Raw genomic sequence first — 16,939 nt, 5'->3', positions numbered from 1 at the left:
GAGCAGAAACTACCTCATTTTTAATTTGAGTGAAAACTCCTTCACACTGTCTAATTTCTATTCTTTTAGAAATGTGTGCGTAAGATGGCAGTTTTTCTAGGCTTTTTTTTTTTTTTTTTACAATTCTGACATAAAACTCTGTGCGAGCTTGATAATCCTTAGCTGTTTTTTTTCTACTGGTGCAGGTGCCTTCACACTTGCTTCCAATATTTGCATCTTAGACTCAACTAATAATGGATAGTCCTGTTTTGTCGTCATTTGGGGGTAGTTGAGCTGCTTGTTTTTAGCTGTTTTTAGCGAGCATACTGGTTTTTGCCTTCTTTTTCATTGAGATTTTGGTGTTGGACACTATATTGACTGTGCTTTGTTTGCAGTTTTAGCAAGCAACCCTTTGGATTTAAAAAGCTGGATGACCGCCTTCGATCCAGCAGTTCAACTGTAAAAATATTGTGGAATCATGGCCGCCCATTCAACTGAACCAAAGCCCCCTCGCCCTAAGAAACCACCGCAGCCCCTAGTCATACCAAAGAATGCCATTGAGGAGCAACGACTGAAGCTGGAGCGGCTTATGAAGAACCCGGATAAGAGTGTTCAAATCGCCGAAAGACACAAAGGATGGGCACCAAGAGCTCCTCCCGAGTTTGTGAGAGATGTCATGGGTTCCAGTGCTGGTGCAGGCAGTGGGGAGTTTCACGTATATCGACATCTCCGCAGGAGAGAGTATCAGAGACAAGAGTTTATGGATACCATGTCTGAACATCAAAAAATGAATGAAGAATTTGAAAGAAAATTGGAGAAAAACAAAATAATTGTGGAGGATCGGACGGCCAAACGCAGGCTGAAGGGCCAAAAGTTAAAAGAAAAGTTAAAAATCGCTAAGAAAATGAAACCGGAAAACCAGAAGGACAATGAAGATTCTAGTGACTCCCAAGAAATACAGCACAGTGAGGAAGAGAAACCCTGCTCTGAAGCAGAAAAGGAGGCAGCGGATCAGCCCAGCTTTGTTATTGGGGGAAGGTGATGAACTGCTGGTGGCCCACATTGGTCAGTTTTCCAAGACGATGAGGTGATCACGAAAGTGATCAGAATAACAAATATTTTGGATTAGAGTTGCATCGAACTTCCATCTTGCATAATGTTTGGGCAGGTGACTGGACCTACTTTTTAGGACAAGTAACCAACTGGTAGTTTTGGTCCTTTTAATTAGGGTATGATTCTGACCCCGCACGGGTGTACTAGCTAGGTCAATTCCCTGGGTTTTGAAGGTGGTCCGCCATACGGCAGAATTCCTGGTCAGAAATCTTTTATTGTGTTAATAGAAAAGATAGTTTTCCATTTGTGTACAAAATGGCATTCGTGAAATCGGATCTAGTGTTTGCCGTCCATTTTCTATGGACTGAGTACTTACGAATCCACCAAACTTCAGTTATGACATGAAGCTGTGCAGCAACTGTGTACTTTTTGCTTTCAAAACATGTTTCATCAAAAAAACAATTAAAATTGTTGTTGATAAAATAAAAATAAAAATCAACTCCACTCCCAAAAAACTTACAGCTTCTTTTCTTCAACATCAACCACTCAACTTGATTACATCCAAAACTTCCTTAAACACGTTATGTTAACATAAATTTTTTCCACACACTGAGGACCTCAGTACGATGTCAGTCGAAAAGCATTCTGACCAACTCATACTCTGAGTTTCCAACCGAGTCATATTCGGGGAGTTCAACCCTCTGATTACGATGTGTCCGAACACCGCTTGACTTCAATGGGAGCCTGGGTTCCGACCGACTATACAAGCTCCCATTGAAGAAAGGAGTCGGTGCAGAAAATCGTGCACCATGTGGCGGGCACCCCAGGGTTCCTGCCACACTGTGCATGGTCTGAAAGTGGGATCCCATGTGTACCCCCACAGGCCCCATTCGGAAGGCTCTGGGTGAAGGGGGCCTTCTGCAGGCCCCCAAAGTCAGATTCCAACAACCGATCTCTGGCGGAACAACTGATTTGGAAAGGCAGTCCAAATTCGACATCGTAATCCGTTGATCTGAAACGCAGTCCATAGACCTGTAGGAGTTGGCTCTGAACAACTTGGTTCCTCCAAATGCTGTTCGGAACAGAGTCTGAAAGTCTGAACGGTTTCTAACTATTGTAATTGGTCAGTCGCAAGGCTTTCCAAATCAGTTGGAAAGACAGGTTCCAAATCGGATTCAGATGACTAGAATGCCATTCGGAGCCCTTCCAAATGACATCGTAATCACCCCCTAAGATATCATCGTGGAAATACACTACATTTGCAACTGCTTAGAACAAATTGTTCATCAATTTTGTTAACATGGAGGAAGGAGATGCTAATTCAAATGGCATACAAACATAACAGAATGCTCCCTCCGCAGTTCTGAATATAAGATGTATTAAATCTTCACAAAGATTGATTTAATGATATGCCCAAGATTTTGAGTGAAGTAAAAGAGACCAACATTTCATTAATATTGGGCAAAGGTTGACTGAGTAATTAAAGTATTCCATCCATCACTTTTTCGTACAATGCAACAAAATTAGTGATCATGTGATGCAGCCATCCACAGCTGCCGCACAGAAAACAGGGAGCCTTAGGTATAATCCCCGGTCCAGCAATAACCACAACCCTAGTCAGCTTAAGGCACAAGCATACCCTAAATTAACCTGTGCTCACCCTCTGGTAGTTTGGCACGGAGCAGTCAGGAGAAGCATCCATTACGACGCATGTATTACAACGCAATTCCTGTACTACACAGTCAATACATCTCAAGTTCCATTACAACTCGTCATTACAATGCATGCCATAACAACGCATATCCTTCCCTGACCAGCACCTTCCCTGTGGTAAGGAGCCGGCGGTGTTAGAATAATCATTTTCATTGTAATGGAACATGCGTTGTAATGGCTTGCATTGTAATGGCATGCGTTGTAATGGAAGTTGCGTTGTAAAAACCATGTTATTATTATTATTATTATTATTAAATCGGTTTTGTACAGCGCGCGGTTACCCTGAAGCATCCCAGCGCTTTGCCAATATAGAATATTACTAAAAACAGAGAGGCAAAGAAGATTAGCAGAAAAGGAAGGTTTTCAACTGTTTTCGAAAACGCAAAAGGCACGGTTCCGCGCGTAGACCCACGGGGAGAGCATTCCAAAGGGCCGCGACATTAACGGAGAATCTCCTTCCTCCTGATCGAGCCTTTTTTACTCTGGGGACAGCGATCAGGTGTTGCTGATCCGAGCGTAAGGTTCTGCCGGCTTTATACGGGACCACTATCTTTTGAAGGACTGGGGGGCCTTTGCCTTGCAAGATTTTGTGCGCAAGGCAGAGGGATTTGAATTTCACCCTTTCCCGTATGGGCAACCAGTGAAGCGCCCTCAGAGCTGGTTTGGCCGAGCGAGACATGGGGATGTTAAAAACATTTGTGCGGCCGCGTTCTGAACTTGTTGGAGTTTGTTCAGAGTGATCTCAGGGGCACCGAGATAGATCGCGTTGCTAAAGTCTAGCCTGGACATGATCAGACTCTGGATTAGGAGTCTCCGAGATAGAGGAGGAATCAGGGGCAGTATTTTGCGTACCGATCGGAGGAGGCCAAAACATATACCAGCTAGTTTTGAGGCCTGGGTCCTAAAAGAGAGGTCTTGTTCCAACCAAATACCCAGGCTCTTGATCTCGGCCTTGGGTTCGGGAGGAGATCCTAGGCAACTAGGCCAGGCCGAGCAGGGGAGAGAGGGAGTTTTGGGTCCCATCAGCATTATCTCCGTTTTAGACCCATTCAATTTTAGTGCTGAGTCACCCATCCAGGAATGGACTTTTGAAAGGCACGCATGAAGTGTCTGAGAGTTGTGTCTGGATTGGGAGAGGGCGAACACCAGTTGGGTGTCGTCGGCGTAGCTCACGATCTTGATGTTAAAAGGAGCCACCACATCCTCCAGAGGGGCCATGTACACGTTAAATAGTGTGGGACTCAGGGATGAGCCCTGAGGCTCACCACAATGGAGGTGGGTGGATGCCGATCGTGCGCCCCCTTCAAAGACCTGGAAGGATCTTTCACTGAGGAATGACCTAAGCCAGTTCAGCGCGGTCCCCCTCACTCCGGCGTCTGACAGTCGCTGAAGTAGCACTCGATGATTGACAGTGTCGAATGCTGCACTAAGGTCCAGGAGGATCACTGCCACTGATCCTCCTGAATCCAAAATGCAGCGTGCTTCCTCCGTGACTGCCAGCAAGGCGGTGTCAGTGCCTTGGCCCGGGCGAAAACCAGTTTGGGAGCTTCTCAGCACACCATTGGACTCGAGGAAATTGGACAGCTGAGAGTTAACCAATTTTTCCGTGATTTTACTGAGTCCAGGGAGGAGCGAGATGGGTCTGTAGTTAGCCATATCTAAGGGGTCTAGGCTCGGTTTTTTTAGGAGAGCTTTTACTATTGCACTCTTCCAATTGGGAGGAACAATACCTGCGCTTAGTGAGGCGTTGATGACTTCGGTGATGGGCTCCACAATGGAAGGGGCGATCAGTTTAAGAATTCTCATGGGGACGACATCCCGGGGGGATCCACTCTTAATGGAAAGAAGCACTTTAAGGGATTCATCATGAGTGATTGGGCCAAAGGATTCCAAGATCTTCTGAGGCAAGCTCTCAACCTCCCGAGGCTCAAATCCTATCTTGGATTGGGGTAGGGAACTCAACATTTTTCCAATTTTTGTGTGGAAATACTCTGCCAAATTATTGCATTTGTTTTCCAGGTTCTCCGAGGGGGCAGAAGGAGTGGGAACCCTCAGGAGTTCTTTGACCACCAAGAAAGTTTCTCTTGAGGAGTTGGAGGCATGACTAATTTTCTCCTCAAAGAACTGCGTTTTAGCTAGCCGGATAGAGAGCTTATAGCTCCTTATCGCGGTTCGGTATTCCGTCTTACTCGCAACCTCCCAGTTTTTTCTCCAGGCACGCTCTAGTTTTTTACATGCCCTCCGCATAGCCCTCAGTTCGGGTGAATACCAAGGGGCGGTATGTAATCTTTTCTCATTTTTTCCTGCTGATCTCCTGGGGAGGACGGCGTCTAGTGTGTTCGACATACAACTACAGAGGTCTGCTTCTGCTAGGACAGGGTCCTGTGGAAGCAGTGGGCGTGAGGCTTCCAGGCTTCGTGAAAAATGTTCCACTGATAGCCTGGCCCAGGGTCTTTCTGGTGCACCAACACTAGAGGGAGAAAAATTCTCAGAGTTAGTTTCCCAGGTGAAAGGGATCAAAAAGTGATCCGTCCATGGCAGGGGGATGGGGGGGCTGCTTTCATGGTGGAGATATTTGCAAAGATGGAATCTAACAAATGGCCCTTGTTGTGGGTGGGCTCCAAATTTATAAGATCAACCCCGCAGGTTTTAAGGTCACGCAAGAGGGCAATCGCCGACCGATCTTCCTGGTCGTCAAAATGGAGATTGAGGTCTCCCAGGGTAATGAAATTAGTGGCAGAGGCAGCACAGACCATAACCGTTTCCATAAATGAGCTGGCAAAATTTCCAATGTTTCCTGGGGGGCAATAGACTAACAGCCCCGACATTGCAACAGTGGGAGAGATTTGAAAGGAAAACTTACAGCTCTCGCAGTCTTCCACCTCCCCTTTCTGGGTTCTGCAGGACAGTGAATTCTTATACAGAATGGCGACGCCTCCTCCTCGACCCAGTGGTCTATCCATGTTGTAAAGGTATGTGTCGCAATAGTTTGCACTGTAACTTCATACATCCACAGTCAGGCTTAACTTTAGAGACAATGTGTAAAGTATTATTGCAACACTTCCAACAGTAAAACGGTGAAAACACGAAAAAAGAGATTCAACACCACATTAGAGAAATATACCTACATTCTAAAATAGAACAAGACCAAAATGACGACAGTCCAATACGTAGAACTGGAGTTATGAAGTTTTGAAGAATAAACTGTAAAATAGCGCTTAAAAGCATAACGCTCCAACCGGGGACATTTGGTCGTGCAGTAACAAGAAAAAATCTAAAAGTTCAGGCTGCCAGCAATGGAGTGCAGGTCGGATAGATTCCCAGATTAGTCCTGCTGAAGTTTTGTGCCAAGGGACACGTTCTTGGGGAAGGAGTTTTCTGGGATCAAGGAGAGCATTATTGGTGATGATTGGCATGGCATGAAGGGAAGGCAGGGCATTGCGCACATGTGGGCTGGAGCTTCGAGGTGGAGATCCAAGATGGCAGACGATACTTGCTGTGTGAAGAGACAAACTTGTCGTATCTCACGCTGATTCTCTGTGCAAGCTGTGTGGCTCTGGAGCAAACTGGCCCATTTGCGAGTGACAAGAAACACACATACATTCCAGAACTTGCCTTTTTGGTGCATTAGGCAAGATCCCCACACTCCCACAGACACCCCATGGGCCTGGAGGGACACTAGGTATATTTATATTCATTTATTTGATTTTTGCCTAATTCCCATTGGGGCCCCATGAGCACTGGAATGACACCAGGTACTTTTTTTATATCAATTACCTCCCACCCCTCATAAGGAACACATAGGCCCTGGACAGTCACCAACTATTGATTTGATTAATGTGATCAATTTGTATAATATTGCAATGGTGATGCCTGTGATTATGACATATTAAATTCTTGGAAAGCGCCAAGTCTCATTCTCTTCCTTCATACTTTTTTACTGCTTATAGGTGCATGCATCAGCATATGTGCAGGCCATACGAAAAGTAAAGATGATATTCACAGAGAACGAGCTTCTTGACAAGTAAGTGGCTAGTGAATAGAGGGGGAAGTATGTTGCAACCCCCAGCATATCCTTTATCTGACATTGCACCATATGCACTGTACCATCTTCTGGACAGGAAGTGGATGAGAGGAGGCTCACTCATAGAATTACAGCACCAAAACCATAGCCATTGTCTTTCAGTCCTGTACTGACTGCAGTCCTGGCTGAGAGCAGTGAGCTTGACATTGATTTACCCCAGCAGCAAAACAAATATCCTTCAAAGGAAAAACAGCCACAGCGTGTAACACCTTGGGCCTTATTTATGAAGGCCTTGCGCTACCGGTGCGTCACTTTTTCCCATTTTAAAAGTAACGCACCGGCGGCGCAAGGCCTTCATAAATAAGGCCCCTTATGTTCAGGAGGTAGGCGCAGAGCAGGAAGTTAAGCCTGCTGCTGGGCAAGACGTGTGGTAACTACTATTCCTACAGTCACATTATCTTCACAAACTCCTACAAGAGAAAAGAAATAGCACTCTCCCATCTTCATCACGCCCCCTTTCAAGGTTTTTGACATGGTTTAGACCTCGATTCACAATCATAATGATAAAAAGAGAAACAAAAGATTCTCTGTTGCCTTGCAAAAGAGGAAGGTAATAAACCAGTGATTGATTGTGGTGGTGAGTGGCACAGATGAAATGCAGATCACCTCTATTTAATCATCTCTGAGTCCATGTAGTATCATCAACATTACTTGCTTCTATATTTTCAAGAATTCAAAAACCTGTAGCAATCACGACCACGCCTACTTGAGTCATATAAGCCCACCCAACAGAAAGACAAACACAACCACCTAACTATACCTTAATACGTTCTTTCGCCATATTCGTGATACAAAAGCTCCATTAAAAAGCTCCCTTCCTCGATTTGGGACTTCTTATACTTAGGCCTCATGAGTGACACATCACTAAATGCTCACTTTAACTGCAAACCAGTGCATCCAGGTAAGCCATGTGGACATTACTGCACCAGGGGCCAAGAGGCTCATCTGAAAAATCAACATGCAATTGTGTGGGAACAACACCTCAGTTGGTGAGAGAAGATACTTCAGTGAACTCTGAAGGTCACTAAAAAAGCAAAATGCTTTTTTATGACAGTTTTTATAATATTACAAAAACTAACTATAATATTTCTTTAATATTTTTTTCCAAGTGAATTGCTCAGGTTTTTTTTAAACCTAAGTTATAATATTATTATCTTACTAACTACGACTTCACTTTAACCTTTGATTTCTTTTCAGTAAAAAGGGATATATAAATGACACTCTTCCGACTCCATTTAGAGTTGGGTGAACTACTCATGTAGCTGGCTCCACTTGTGGAAATCCTACACTAATGGCCCGACAGACATCGGGCATTCAGCATAAATACATCACACTATCCGCCCTAATCGTTCTGACAAACTGGCAATCCCACACAGAAGGAAAAAAAAATGAGTCCAACACCCTTGGAAATAAGCCCAAGGTGACAAGGTTTTTGTTTTTCAAAAACAAACTCCTTATTTGAGTGTTTGTTTGTAGAAAACAGAAAAGTTTGCTGAGTAGCCACATAAAATATGCTGACCTCTCAGAAAATGTACAGTGCAGGCTCCGTGGCTGAGGATAGGCTGAAGACAGAGACCTCCTTCAGACAAGCGGATATCTCTAAATGTATCATTCTGTAGTCCAACACAGCAGCTGTGTACAAGGCCTCTGCAATCCTGGAAGAGTGGAGAACAACCCACTAAACTTAAACAGCTACCATTGTTTTTAACATTTTATATTATTTTTTCATAATTTCTTTTTTTAGCACTTATTTCATTCATAAATGTATTGCCATTTTTTATAATTTCTTCCTTTAAACTATTTAATCTTTGACATCACCTCTCTGCCACACATTTAGAAGATTAAATACATTAATTATTTTTAATCCTTCTTTATAGGTCAAAACTTTCTATTAGTTGGAAAACATAACTTAGGCGCCTATGTACTAAAGCTTTTTCCCAAAGCCACAAAATGGGTAAAACCCTTTGATACATCTGACCCAAAATTGTGCAGACAAGACTTGACATAGGCTAAAATGAGTTAATAATATTTAGCTCTTCTCACTGTACCACTATAACAGAAGCAGTTGCTTTTGAATCCCATGCTGTGAGACTGCTTTGTCTGCTTGAATCTAGTTTGTTTCTATAAAAAACATAAACAGATTATTATGAAGAAAAGAAAAGTTGACAAGATAATGCCTGTAGCGGAATGGAAAATAGTAGACACCTCTGTACGTATCATCAATAGGGTGACCACAAGCTCGAAACAACTTGTATTCAATAAATATTGAGTTCCCTACTGGGGTGAGATATAATATTCGATTCCTAGTTGGGCATGCACATACAAGGGCTCTGAAAATTTAGTAAGTAAGTGCACACAAGCTGAGACTTCAAATTTAGTGAACTATTGTCTTACAAACGGTTATAATTAGCTCGAATATAAACAATATCAGTTTTTATAACTAGTCCAGATAAACAAAATAGGTTTGTTACGCTCAGCATTTTTAACACAATTGTGCATTTGCTGCACTTTCTACATACTCTACCAATGTCTGCATAATTTGCAGATTTCATCTAAAATGTTCCAGCTTAAACTGATCAAAAGTTACTAAAACAAGCATTGGAAATGGAATAGGTCTCGCATTTGTTGGAGCTTGAGCTGTTGGCATGTAAATGGCAATGCTTTGTACTTTGCAATAGGTCTTGTATTTGTTGGAGCTATTCACATTGTAAATGGCAATGTTTTTTAATTATCCTTCGGGTTTTTTAAAGCGCAAACTTAACAGCCTCAGTTGTGAATTTCGATTCATTAAAGTTTTGTGTGCCCAGAAATGTGCTCAAGTAAAGTGCTAACAGTATATATATATGGTACAAAAGGGGGTGGTGATGGACGGAGCATCTGAACCAATCAAACACTCACACCCAGTCAACAGATCTGGGTTTAATCCATCACCGTTCTTTAGCCCACTCTGCCACGCCAGTTCAGACATATGCAAATCAGTCTGACCCTGTGCCTCATGGGAACATTCCAGCCCGAATTGCCAAGCCATGCCTTCCCTGGACCGGAAACAAGCTTCCGAGGACCGGTTTCTGGCATTTCAGCCGTCTTCAGCCCGGCCTGCTTGAATCCAGTGGCAAAGTGAGCAAGGGACTCACGTCTGAGCATACCCTGCCAACGTATGGCGAACAAAGTGGTACAAAAGGGGGTGGTGATGGACGGAGCATCTGAACCAATCAAACACTCACACCCAGTCAACAGATCTGGGTTTAATCCATCACCGTTCTTTAGCCCACTCTGCCACCCCTAGCCCACTCTGCCACCCCAGTTCAGAAATGGCCATATGCAAATCAGTCTGACCCTGTGCCTCATGGGAACAGTCCAGCCCGAACTGCCAAGCCATGCCTTTCCTGGACCGGAAACAAGCTTCCGAGGACCGGTTTCTGGCATTTCAGCCGTCTTCAGCCCGGCTTGCTTGAATCCAGTGGCAAAGTGAGCAAGGGACTCACGTCTGAGAATACCCTGCCAACCCTTGGCGAACAAAGTGGTACAAAAGGGGGTGGTGATGGACGGAGCATCTGAACCAATCAAACACTCACACCCAGTCAACAGATCTGGGTTTAATCCATTACCGTTCTTTAGCCCACTCTGCCACCCCAGTTCAGACATGGCCATATGCAAATCAGTCTATCCCTGTGCCTCATGGGAACAGTCCAGCCCGAACTGCCAAGCCATGCCTTCCCTGGACCGGAAACAAGCTTCCGAGGACCGGTTTCTGGCATATCAGCTGTCTTCAGCCCGGCTTGCTTGAATCCAGTGGCAAAGTGAGCAAGGGACTCACATCTGAGCATACCCTGCCAACTTATGGCGAACAAAATGGTACAAAAGGGGGTGGTGATGGACGGAGCTTCTGAACCAATCAAACGCTCACACCCAGTCAACAGATCTGGGTTTTATCCATCACCGTTCTTAAAAATATGGGCACTGTTTGATAAACAAAGCCACAGTATTACAAGAGCAAAGGTGACCGAGTGACTGCTTCTGGGTTATTGGAGTTGCTTACAGTCACTGCCTGTTAAAGCTAGCTAGCCCGCTACTATGAGTTTATCAAAATTAATGATATGTTTTTTAATGTTATGTTATTCTATGCTATGTTACGCTATGCAATGCTGTTTTGTTGTTCTTTGTTATGCTTTGTTTTGTTTTGTTATGCTATGCTATATTTTTTGTGTTTTGTTATGCTATGATATGCTGTGTGTTGTTTTTTGTTATGCTATGATATGTTTTGTTGTGTTTTGCTATGCTATGTCTTGTTTTGTTTGCTATGCTATGTTTTGTTATGCTATGTTTTGTTGTGTTTTGTTATGCTATGCTATGCTTTGTTATGCTATGTTATGTTTTGTTATGCCATGCTATGCAATGTTTTGTCATGCTATGCTATGGTATGTTTTGTTTTGTTATACCTTGCTATGTTTTGTTGTGTTTTTTATGCTATGCTATGCTATGTTTTGTTATGCTATGCTATGCTTTGTTTTGTTATGCTATGCTATGTTTTGTCATGCTATGCTATCATTTGATATGCTATACTTTGTTGTGTTTTGTTATGCCAAGTCTATGTTTTGTTGTGCTTTGTTATGCTATGTTATGTTTTGTTTCGCTACGCTATGCAATGCTTTGTTATGTTATGCTATGCTATGTTTTGTTATGCTGTGCTATGTTTTGGTATGCTATGCTATGATTTGTTATGTTATGCTTTGTTATGTTTTGTTATGACAAATCCATGTTTTGTTGTGTTTTGTTATGCTATGCTATGTTTTGTTATGCTATGTTTTGTTGGGTTTTGATATGCTATGCTTTGTTATGCTATATTTTGTTTCGTTCTGCTATGCTATGCTATGTTTTGTTATGCTATGCTTTGTTTTCTCTGATGCTATGCTATGTTTTGTTATGCTAAGTTTTTTTGTGTTTTGTTATGTTGTGGTATGTTTTGTTGTGTTATGTATGTTTTGTTATGCTATGCTATGCTGTGTGTTGTGTTTTGTTATGCTATGCTATGTTTTGTTGTGTTTTGCTATGCTATGCTATGTGTCGTTGTGTTTTGTTATGCTATGCTTTCGTATGCTATGTTTAGGTTTGTAATGCCATACAATGCTATGATTTGTTATGCTATGCTATGTTTTGTTATGCCTTGCTATGTCTTGTTGTGTTTTGTTATGCTATGGTTTGTTTTGCTATGCTATTCTTTGTTATACCATGCTATGCTTTGTTTTGGTATGCTATGCTATGTTTTGTAAAGCTATGCTATGTTTTTGTTATGCTGTGCTTTGTTATGCTATGTTTTGTTTTGTTATGCCATGAAATGCTATGTTTTGTTATGCTGTGCTATGCTATGTTTTGTTATGCCTTGCTATGTTGTGTTGTGTTGTGTTGTGTTATGCTATGCTATGTTTTGTAATGCTATTCTATGTTTTTTGTGTTTTGCTATACTATTTTTTGTTTTGTTATGCTACGCTATGTTTTGTTATGCTATGCTTTGTTTTTTTTTGTTATGCCTTGCTATGTTTTGTTGTGTTTAGTTATGCTATGCTATGTTTTGTTTTGCTATGCTATGCTATGTTATGCGTTGTTATGCTATGCTATGTTTTGGTATGCTGTGCTATGTTTTGTTATGCTATGTTTGTTATGCTATACTATGCTTTGTTATGCTATGATTTGTTTTGTTATGCCATGCTATGCTGTTTTGTTATGCTGTGCTATGCTATGTTTTGTTATGCCTTTCTATGTGTTGTTGTGTTTTGTTACGCTATGCTATGTTTTGATATGCTATGCTATGCTTATTTATGCTATGCTATGTTTTGTTTTGCTATGCTTTGTTGTGTGTTGCTATGCTATGCTATGTTTTTTGTTGTGTTTTGTTATGCTATGCTATGTTTTGTTATGCTATGTTATGCTTTGTTATGCTATGTTTTATTTTGCAATGCTATGTTTTGTTTTGTTTTGTTATGCTAGGCTATGTTTTGTTTTGCTATTCTTTGTTTTGCTATGATATGCTTGTTTTGTTATGCTATGATATGTTTTGTTATGCTATGCTATGTTTTGTTATGTTATGTTTTATTATGCTATGCTATGCTTTGTTATGCTATGCTATTTTGTTGTGTTTTGTTATGCTATGCTATGTTCTGTTGTGTTTTGTTATGCTATGCTGTGTTTTGTTGTGTATTTTATGCTATGTTATGTTTAGTTGTGTTTTGCTATGCTATGTTTTGTTTTGGTATGCTATGCTATGTGTTGTTATGCTATGCTATGTTTTGTTTTGCTATGCTTTGTTGTGTTTTGCTTTCCTATGCTTTGTCAAGCTATGCTATGTTGTGTTGTGTTTTGTTGTAATTCTTTATTCTATGCTATGTTTTTGTGTGTTTTGCTATGCTATATTGTGTTTTGTGTTGCTATACTGTTTTGTTGTGTTGTGTTATACTATGCTTTGTTATGCTTTGCTTTGTTTTGTAATGCTATGCTATGCTATGTTTTGTTTTGTTATGCTATGCTGTTTCGTTGTGTTTTGTTATGCTCTGCTATTTTATGTTATGCTATGTTTTCGTTTGCTATGCTATGCTTTGTTATGCTATGCTATAATTTGTTATGCCATGCTATGTTTTGTTGTGTTTTGCTATGCTGTGCTATGCTACGCTTTGTTTTGTGATGCTATGCTATGTTTAGTTGTGTTTTGTATGCTATGCTATGTTTTGCTATGCGATGCTTTGTTTCTTTTGCTATGCTCTGTTATGCTATGCTATGTTATGTTGTGTTTTGTTATGGTATGCTATGTTTTGTTCTGTTTTGTTATGCTATGTTTTGGTTTGCTATGCTGTGTTGTGTTGTGTTATTATATTCTTTGTTATGCTATGCTTTGTTTTGTTATGCTATGCTATGCTATGTTTTGTTGTGCTACACTAATGTTTTGTTGTGTTTTGTTAAGCTATGCTATGCTTTGTTATGGTTTGTTATGCTATACTATGCTTGTTTCCTTGTGTTTTATTATGCTTACCTATGTTTTGTTATGCTATGCTGTGTGTTGTTTTGTTATGCTCTTCTATGTTTTGTTGTGATTTGTTATGCTATGCTATTTTTCGTTATGCTATGCTATGTTTTGTTGTGTTTTGTTAAGCTGTGCTGTTTTGTTATGTTATGTTATGCTATGTTTTGTTTTGTTATGCTAAGCTATGTTATGCTATGCTATGATTTGTGATGCTATGCTACGCTCTGTTTTGTTGTGTTTTGTTATGCTATGCTATGTTTTGTTGTGTTTTGCTATGCTATGTTTTGTTTTGTTTTGCTATGCTATGTTTTATTATGTTTTGTTTTCTTGTGTTTTGTTATACTATGCTTTGCTATGCTATGTTTTGTTTCGTTATGCTATGCTATTGTATGTTTTTTATGCTATGCTATGTGTTGTTTTGTAATGCTATTCTATGTTTTGTTGTGTTTTGTTATGCTATGTTATGTTTTGTCATGTTATGATTTTTATGCTATGCTATGCTTTGTTTGGTTACGCTATGCTATGTTTCGTGATTCTAAGCTATGATGCGTTGTGTTTTGTTATGCTATGCTATGCTTTTTTTGTTATGCTATGCTATGTTTTGTTTTGTTATGCCATTATATGCTATGTTTTGTTATGCTATGCTATGCTATGATATGTTTTGTTTTGTTATGCCTTGATGTTTTCTTGTGTTCTGTTATGCTATGCTATGTTTTGTTATGCTGTTTTGTTTTCTTATGATATGCTATGCAATGCTTAGTTATGCTATGTTTTGTTGTGTTATGCTATGCTATATTTTGTTGCGTTTTGTTATGCTATGCTGTGTTTTGTTTTCCTTTGCTATGCGTTGTTATGGTATGCTTTGTTTTGTTATGCTATGCTATGTTTTGGTATGCTACGTTATGTTTTTTATGCTAAGCTATGCTTTGTTATGCTATGCTTTGTTGTTTTTTGTTATGCTATGTTTTGTTGTGTTTTGTTATGCTATGCTGTGTTTTGTTGTGTGTTGTTATGCTATGCTATGCTGTGTTTTGTTGTGTTTTGTTATGCTATGCTATGTTTTGTGAAGCTGTTTTGTTTTGTTATGCTAGGCTATGCTATGTTTTGTTATGCTATGCTATGTTTTGTTGTGTTTTGTTATACTGTGCTATGTTTTGTTATGCTATGCTATGTTTTGTTTTGTTCTGCTATGCTTTGTTACGCCATATTATTGTTTGTTTTGTTATGTCATGCTATGTTTTGTCATGCTTTGCTATGTTTTGTTGTGTTTCATTATGCTATGCTATATTTTGTTAAGCTATGCTATGGTTTTCTATGCTATGCTTTGTTTTGTCACGCTATGCTATGTTTTGTTATGCTATGTTTTGTTTTCATTTGTTATGCTGTGCTATGCTTTGCTTTGTTTTGTGATGCTATGCTATGTTTTGTTGTGTTTTGTATGCTATGCTATGTTTTGTTATGCTATGCTATGTTTTCTTTTGCTATGTTTTGTTTTGCTATGCTATGTTTTGTTGTGTTGTGTTATTATGTTCTTTGTTATGCCTTGCTTTGTTATGTTATGCTATGCTATGCCATGTTTTGTTGTGTTATGCTATGTTTTGTTGTGTTTTGGTATGCTCTGCTATTTTGTTATGTTATGGTAGCTTTTGTTGTGTTTTGTTAAGCTATGCTATGCTTTGTTATGTTTTGTCATGCTATGCTCTGTTTCGCTGTGTTTTGTTATGCTATCCTATGTTTTGTTATGCTATGCTATGTGTTGTTTTGTTCTGCTCTTCTACAGCCACAGCCGGTGGTAGGTGTAACTGCAGGGCGGTGATGTAGGGAGGGGGAGGGGCAGGGTGGGGGGTTGTAATGTATGGATTACGGACATTAACAGGTAAGTAAACATATAAATAAATAAAATAAAAATCGTTGCGCGCACTGCATAGCATTTGGTGATGCTGTACACACAACAAAATTCATTTTATTTATTTATATGTTTACTTACCTGTTAAAGTCCATAATCCATACATTGCAACCCTCCACCCTGACCCTCCCCCCTCCCTACGTCACTACCCTGCAGTTACACCTACCACCGCCAGTGGCTGCTCTACTATGTTTTGTTGTGATTTGTTATGCTCTGCTATGTTTTGGTATGCTATGCTATGTTTTGTTTTGTTATGCTAAGCTATGCAATGCTTTGAAATGATGTGCTATGTTTAGTTTTGTTATGCTATGCTATGTTTTGTTATGCTATGCTATATTTTGTTATGCTATTTTCTTTGTGTTTTGCTATGCTATGCTTTGTTTTGTTATGCTATGCTATGTTTTGTGATGCTAAGCTAAGTTTTGTTCTGTTTTGTTGTGCTATTCTAAGCTTTGTTTTGTTATGCTATGCTACGTTTTGTTGTGTTTTGTTATGCTATGCTATGTCTTGGTATGCTTTGCTATGTGTTGTTATGCTATGCTATATGTTGGTATGCTTTGCTATGTTTTGTCATGCAATGCTTTGTTTCGTTATGCTGTGCTATGTCTTGTTATTCTATGCTATGTTTTGTCGTGTTTTGGTATGCTATGCTATGTTTTATTGTTCAATACTATGCTATGCTATGTTATGCTATGTTTTGTTTTGTTATGCTATGCTATGTCTTGGTATGCTTTACTATGTTTTGTTATGCTATGCTATGTTTTGTTATGCTATGCTTTGTTTCGTTATGCTGTGCTAAGTCGTGTTATGCTATGCTATATTTTGTTGTGTTTTGGTATGCTATGCTTTGTTTTATTGTTCAATACTATGCTATGCTATGTTATGCTATGTTTTGTTGTGTTTTTTATGCTATGTTTTTTTTGTTATCCTATGCTATGTTTTGTTTTGCTATGCTATGCTTTGTTTTGTTATGCTATGCTACGTTTTGTGATGCTAAGCTATGTTTTGTTGTGCTATTCTAAGCTTTGTTTTGTTATGCTATGCTACGTTTTGTTGTGTTTTGTTATGCTATGCTATGTCTTGGTATGCTTTGCTATGTGTTGTTATGCTATGCTATATTTTGGTATGCTTTGCTATGTTTTGTCATGCAATGCTTTGTTTCGTTATGCTGTGCTATGTCTTGTTATGCTAT

General features: G+C 40.0%; 1 pseudogene; it reads left to right on the top strand.

The window, feature by feature from the left end:
* The first annotated feature begins 423 nt into the window (after positions 1-423).
* Positions 424-1,249, top strand: LOC144825255 (PRKR-interacting protein 1 homolog pseudogene; annotated as a pseudogene).
* Positions 1,250-16,939: the final 15,690 nt, after the last annotated feature.

Source organism: Lissotriton helveticus, chromosome 3_1, assembly GCF_964261635.1.
Source record: "Lissotriton helveticus chromosome 3_1, aLisHel1.1, whole genome shotgun sequence".
In the NCBI taxonomy this organism is placed as follows: Eukaryota; Metazoa; Chordata; class Amphibia; order Caudata; family Salamandridae; genus Lissotriton; species Lissotriton helveticus.
Note: the sequence above shows the minus strand (reverse complement) of the source record. Positions and strands in the feature narration are given on the sequence as shown.